The sequence below is a fragment of the Ricinus communis genome, chromosome 1, assembly GCF_019578655.1.
Source record: "Ricinus communis isolate WT05 ecotype wild-type chromosome 1, ASM1957865v1, whole genome shotgun sequence".
NCBI lineage: Eukaryota > Viridiplantae > Streptophyta > Magnoliopsida > Malpighiales > Euphorbiaceae > Ricinus > Ricinus communis.
The window spans coordinates 21489799-21496756 of NC_063256.1; the positions used below are offsets into that span (position 1 = coordinate 21489799).

Here is a 6958-nt window from a genome sequence, read left to right on the forward strand (position 1 = left end):
GGTGGCCAAGCAGCGATCGGACGCTCGATGGCTCTACCGAATGAGAGGATGAGGCTCCGGGATGAAGGCATAAACACTCTAGGCCGGGTTAGGAATCCTAACATCCGGAATCCCACCGAAGCGGATGTTGGGCTCCTCTGGCATTGCCTCTCTAGCTTCCCCGACTATTGTGCTCACGAGCCTATATTCAATACCATGTGGATGTCTAGTGGCCGTGATCATCGCATGTTGATCATTTGTCCGATCCCTAGTGGTGTCATGTCACCAATATTTGAAAGCTCCGTGACGGTCGTCCAATACATCTAGTCTCTTAGCTAACCTAGTCACAAACGGACCGAAACAACAATGCATCTTCGAGCGTCTACTATAAATGAACGGACTTGGCAAGCCAATAAATATCCCAAGTCTAGCTTCTTCCGATGTTGCATAGCCCGGAGAATAAAGACATCGATCTGTGTACCCTTGGCGCTTCATGTCCTCGGCCTACCAGTAATGGTGTAAGCTAGTAGGGTATGAATGTAGCGGAGATGGTCCGGTAGGCTAGATGCCTTAGACCTGCTTGGGTAGTATGTTTCCCGGCCTCATTACCAATGAATCCCACATGGCGTCATATGAAATTGGATGGATGTAGAGACAACCCTGATACTCCTCCCCCGAGATTTCTTATTCAGTCCATAATCCCAAATGCATTCCAAATTGTGGGACCGACATCGAGAACTCCCTTCCCCCAAGCCTAAAATAAATTGCATCAGCCGGTGATGCCGGTTTGTGATCTGTTCGCAGGAAGAAGGTGCTTTGAGAACTCGATCGTAAGCTCACGGTAGGTTGGCTCAATGATGTCAAAGAATCTCGCATATGGCGAGTCTCGATCAGTGTGTGCACATCTTGAGCCAATCCCACTCTCTAGGGATGTGAAGTCTATGCAACGGCCCGCCATCACTTGCTTCCATCTCATGACTTGGAATCTACTTTCATTATCGCATTAGGGAATGTCCACAATGGATGACGGCCACTGTGGATGGATTCACAGTAGTGCTCTCCGAGGTCGGACTATTTCTTTGTGGTGGTGGAGGTGGAAGTCTTTGGTGCCGGTTCCGTGCTTTGTGGAGGAAGACGTTCCTTCACCACGATAAGCTTCTTTGGTAGCGGCCGCGTTTCGATTGCTTTCACGAGATTTATCACGGTCCGTCATATCACCTAATGCAACGAATTATTAGTTTTTTGTAAAAATTCAAGTTAATGAAAGAAATAATCTACCGAATCAACAGCATAATGATTATACTTCGACTAACCAAAACTTGTATAAACTAATAAACCGATATATATCAATCCAATTTATCATGAACCAAAGAATTGCAATTTAAATCTAAACATTATTCACGCTTTGCATGTCATAGGCACATTTTATTTCCACCAAAACCCCGAGTTATTAATTTCATAACCAACTACACCACAAACACAACAACTAATGTAGATTAACCTAACCAAGGTCATATAGTTACACTATAGAGCCACCAAAATATCCTAGCATGTCCTAACAAAAGTATATGTCTAAAATAGAAGTGAAATCATAATAATAAAATAATAAAAAAAATAAAAAAAATAAAATATAATGCAACAAATGAAGGGACTTACCTGAGTTCGCTTAGGAAAGTGAGAAGGGTGAGATAGGGGTATAAGAACAACACCTTTGAGCTAAGAAAAACAAAAGGGAAGCAAAATTTCGGAGGCCTCCAATTCTTATAGGCACGGTTTTGACGGGTGAGGGTAAGGCCGTCGATCGTAAAACTAGGACTCGACCCGTCTGATCCTTTAGCTCTTTGGATGCTCCAGCACGAGCATTGGCACGCGGCCGTGCTTCCCGGCCTGGGGGTTGTGTCCCGTGCCTTCTAAACCGTGACAATTGCTCTTTATCCTTCAACACGGTCTTGACTCTGGCCGTGCTCATCAGCACGGCCTGGTGATGCAGCCCGTGATGGCCACGGAAACCGTGGTGAAACAGAGTTTTTCTGGGCTTGCCTTTTGCCGAATCGAGTCGCCTTGCCCCCATACAGAAGTGCTTATTTGCAGAGTCTTAAGCGTGACTCATTCGGATCACCCTTTCTGTGCATACAAAGCCAGGTCAACTCGTTGCTCACTATCCAATGAGTTACAATGATATCGCTTTAGCCGATGGCCGTTCACTTTGAAGTTCCCCTTCTCTAGATGATGCAACTCTACCACTCCATATGGAAAGACTTGTCCGATCTGAAATGGTCCAGACCAACGAGTCTGTAGCTTTCCGGGAAATAGACGAAGGCGAGAGTTGTAAAGCAACACTCGATCCCCAACTTGAAATTCCTTAGGCTCACGAATCCTTTGATCATGCCATTTCTTAGTCCTTGCTTTGTAAGTTGAGGAGTTTTCGTATGCCTGCTGGCGCCACTCATCTAGCTCACTCAGCTACCATTGTCGCTCCTTACCTGCATAATCAATATCAAAGTTACAAGTTCTAAGGGCCCAAAGTGCCCTATGCTCTAACTCAACAGGCAAATGACATGACTTTCCATAAACAAGGCGATAGGGCGTAAAACCTATAGATGTCCTAAAAGCAGTCCTAAACGCCCATAATGCATCATCTAACTTAAGAGTCTAGTCCTTCCTACTGGTACTAACGGTTCTCTCTAAAATATGTTTAATACCCCTATTAGTTACCTCAACCCTTGCCCACCTTAGTCCGGGGTGATGGGAGTAGAGAACCGATGAGTAACTCCGTACCGCTTAAGTACTTTCTCTAATTGGGTGTTGCAGAAATGTGTTCCTCTATCACTAATAAGCGCCCTAGGTATGCTAAACCTAGCAAACAATCGCTTAAGGAACCTGCAGACAACCCTAGCATCATCAGTGGCTACAGCCTGAGCTTCAGGCCACTTAGAGAAATATTCAACAGCAACCAGAATGTACTTATTACCATACGAAGAGGGAAAGGGTCCCATGAAGTCGATGCCCCAGACATCAAAAATCTCAACGACTTGCACACTGGTTTGGGGCATCTCATCACGAGAAGAGATATTACCTGCGCGCTGGCAAGGGTCACAAACCTTAACAAATTTCCGTGCATCTTGGAAGAGCGTAGGCCAATAGAATCCTGCTTCTAGCACCTTCCTCATGATATGGTTTGTCGCTTGATGACCTCCAGTGGGTCCCTCATGGCATTGCTTCAATATTTGGAGAGTCTCCTCGCCATATACACAACGTGAATCACGATCTGCACATACTTTAAATAAAAGGGATCTTCCCAAATATAGTATTTCAAATCAGTGAAGAATTTCTTCTTTGCGTCGACACGTCATACCCTTTGGTAGAACCCTAGCAACCAAATAGTTAGCATAATCAGAAAACCAGGGAGTATCAGTGTATACCTGAGTGACATACAAATGTTCTTCTGGAAATCGATCATTTATGGTCGTCTCATCAAGTGCATCTAAGTGAGGATTTTCCAATCTCGATAAATGGTCATTGCCGATTCTCGCGCCCTTCTTATCCTTGATCTCGACGTCAAATTCCTGTAACAAAAGAATCCACCGAATCAATCTCGGTTTCGCATCATTTTCAGAATAAGTACCTCAATGCCGAGTGGTCCGTGAAGACAATGGTTTTGGAGAGAACGAGGTATGATCTAAACTTGTCGAATGCGTAAACAACCGCCAATAACTCCTTCTCTGTGGTGGTGTAGTGTTCTTGGGCTCCTGTCAAGGTCTTGCTGGCGTAGTAAATAGGTTGAAACTTCTTTTCAATCCTCTGTCCAAACCGGCTCAAATCGCATAATCACTAGCATCGCACATCGGTTTAAAGGCGGCCCCCAATCGGGAGAAACCATGATTGGGGGTCATGATAGAAGTTTCTTGATAACTCAAAAGCCGCCACGCATGCATCATCAAAAATAAAAGGTACATCCTTAACTAACAATTGAGTGAGGGGCCTAGCAATCTTAGAAAAATCTCTAATAAATCTCCTATAAAACCCTGCATGGCCCAGAAAACTCCTAACAGCCTTAATGAACTAGAGGAGGTAGTTTAGATATTACTTCTACCTTAGCTCTATCCACCTCCATCCCAGCCTGAGAGATCTTATGCCCTAAAACAATCCCCTCTCTTACCATGAAATGACATTTTTCCCAGTTTAGTACCAAGTTAGCCTCAATACATCTAGCTAACATGCGCTCAAGGTTTGCCAAACAAAGAGAGAAAGAATTACCAAAAATAGAGAAGTCATCCATAAATACCTCCATAGACTCCTCAATCATGTCCTCAAAAATAGCCATCATGCACCGCTGAAATGTAGCTGGTGCATTGCACAGTCCGAATGGCATCCGTCTATAAGCAAACGTCCCATAAGGGCAGGTGAAGGTAGTCTTCTCTTGGTCCTCAGGTGCAATAGGAATCTGAAAGTAACCTGAAAAGCCATCAAGAAAACAATAAAACATGTGGCCTGCTAAACGTTCAATCATCTGATCAATGAAAGGAAGAGGAAAGTGGTCCTTCCGAGTTGCATCATTAAGCCTACGGTAATCAATGCAAACTCGGAAGCCTGTTACCGTCCGAGTCGGGATCAGCTCATCCTTCTCATTCCTTACCACTGTGATGCCTCCTTTCTTGGGTACAACCTGCACAGGACTAACCCACGAACTGTCAGAAATGGGATATATCAAACCTGCATCAAGAAGTTTAATTACCTCCTTCTTTACCACTTCTTTCATGTTCGGATTGAGTCGTCTTTGAGAGTCGAACGACCGAAACTGTCCCCCAATAAAATCTTATGAGAGCAGAAACTTGGATTTATGCCCGGGATATCGGCTATATTGAAAGCAAAGGCCTTCTTGTACTTCCTTAGAACTTCCAACAGCATGGCTTGTTCTTCAAGAGTTAGATCGGTACCGCTATGATTACCGGTAAGCGCTTCTCTTCATCCAGGAAGGCATAAACCAAGTGGCTCGGTAATTCCTTCAGTTCTAAAGCGGTGGGTCCTCGAATGAAGTCTTTACTTTCCGCACCCGGACACTGTCAAGAAAAAGATAGGGATCAGTTGACAAGCTCGGCTCGGAAGCCAATAAAGCAATGAGTTGCTCCAACACTTGCTCATTGGACAACTCCTCCTCATCCCTCGGCCTAATGCTACTTGCAAAGGGTCGACACATAAAATTTCTTGTAAATGGGACTCAACCACATCATCAATAACATCAATAGAACATACGATTATCATAGTCCGATTGGTATCTCATGGAAGTGGCCAGTCAAAGGTAATGGTCTCTTCATTAACTCTAAGCTTAAGCTTTCCATCGATAACGTACCCTTGATGTAGCTAGGAAAGGCCTACCCAGGGATAAGAGGCACAGTGCTATCACCCTCCATATCCATTACCACAAAATCTACAGGAAAGATAAATTTATCTACCTTTACAAGTACATCTTCAACAATACCTCTAGGAATTTTAACAAATTCTATCCGCTAATTGAACACTCATCCTAGTAGGCTTTGGCTCATGCAACCCTAATTTGGCAAATAAACTAGTGGGCATTAAGTTAATCGGCTCCTAAATCAGCCCAATGCACCACTAATTGATAAATCACCAATCATACAAGGGATAGTAAAACTCCCTGGATCTCGTCAGCTTGAGTGGCGTTTGTTCGGAGAATAGGCCGAACACTCCTCATTAAGCACCACCCCGACCAAGATCCTCCAACTTCCTCTTGTTGCTCAAAATCTCCTTTAAAAACTTGGCGTATTTCGGCATCCGTGAAATTGCCTCAATAAAAGGTAAGTTAATTTTCAAATTTGCTTAAATAAGTCAAGAAACTTACTGTGCTTGTCCACCATATCCTCGCCTCAACCTTGCAGGGATATAGTGCGGCCGATGCTCCCTTACGGGCTCTTTTACTGTCTTCTTTCTTTCTCTCATTCTCTACCATCTCAAGGTCCGGTCCTTCCTTAGGCTGGCTCGACCGCACGATTGTATTATCCTTATCAGCTAAAGGCGAAGAACCAGTCAAATTCTTACCTGAACGCAAGGTGATAGCTTTGCAATGCTCCCTCGGGTTTGACTCTGTAGTGCTAGGGAGCGATCCTGAAGGTCTCTCTGAAAGCATCTTAGAAATTTAGCCAACTGAGTCTCCAAGTTCGAATCGAGGCCTGCTGATTCCTAAGTGCACTATCGTCTGGAATCTTGTTTTTGTAGATGTCACAAACTTCATCATGAGCTCCTCTAAATTTGACTTCTTTTCTTGGGAGGAGGAGTTTGTGCAGGCCCAGCTGGTTGTTGCTGTGGCTGTTGATGAAGTCTTTGGAAACCTGGCGGACCCTGGGCATTATTGTTCCTCCAACTGAAATTGGGGTGATTGCGCCATCCAGGGTTGTATGTATTGCTGTAGGGGTTATTCTGCTGTCTTGGGGCATTCCCCATATAATCAACCTGTTCAACATCAGAAGATATAGTAGAATTAGATGGAAAACTAATAGAAGATGAAGCAAACATACCTCCCATGATGCGATTCGCCTTGTAATGCGGGCCACCATAAAACTCGCAGCCAACGCTCACGCGTGAACCGGCATCCTGAGTTGGTCGATCTTCTTGGCTAGAAGCTCCACTTGAGCTCGCCAAGGCTGCTTGTAGAGTCCACTTGGTTGACCACTCCTTGTCTTCCTGGTCGGTTCCTAGAGGATTGCCATTGATAGTTGTTCATGGCCATTTCCTCTATCAAGTTCGAGCTTGCTCGGGCGTCTCTTGTTTAGCGCCCCACCGCTGCAAACATCCACCATCTCGCCTCGTTGCGAGGTTCAACCCACCGTAGAAGGTCCGAACTGCATCCACACTGGCAATCCGTGATGTGGGCGGCATCTCAAAAGATCTTTAAATCTCTCCCATGCATCGACATGCTTTCATCATCAAACTGCACAAAAGAAGATATGTCATTTCTAAGTTT

The 6958-nt window shown here is 44.6% G+C and overlaps 1 non-coding gene across 1 annotated transcript; it reads left to right on the forward strand.

Annotated features, from left to right (window-relative positions):
• Window positions 1-6852: 6852 nt before the first annotated feature.
• On the forward strand, window positions 6853-6958 carry LOC112535249. The gene has a single exon (XR_003079419.2). It is a non-coding gene; the product is annotated as a small nucleolar RNA R71 (small nucleolar RNA).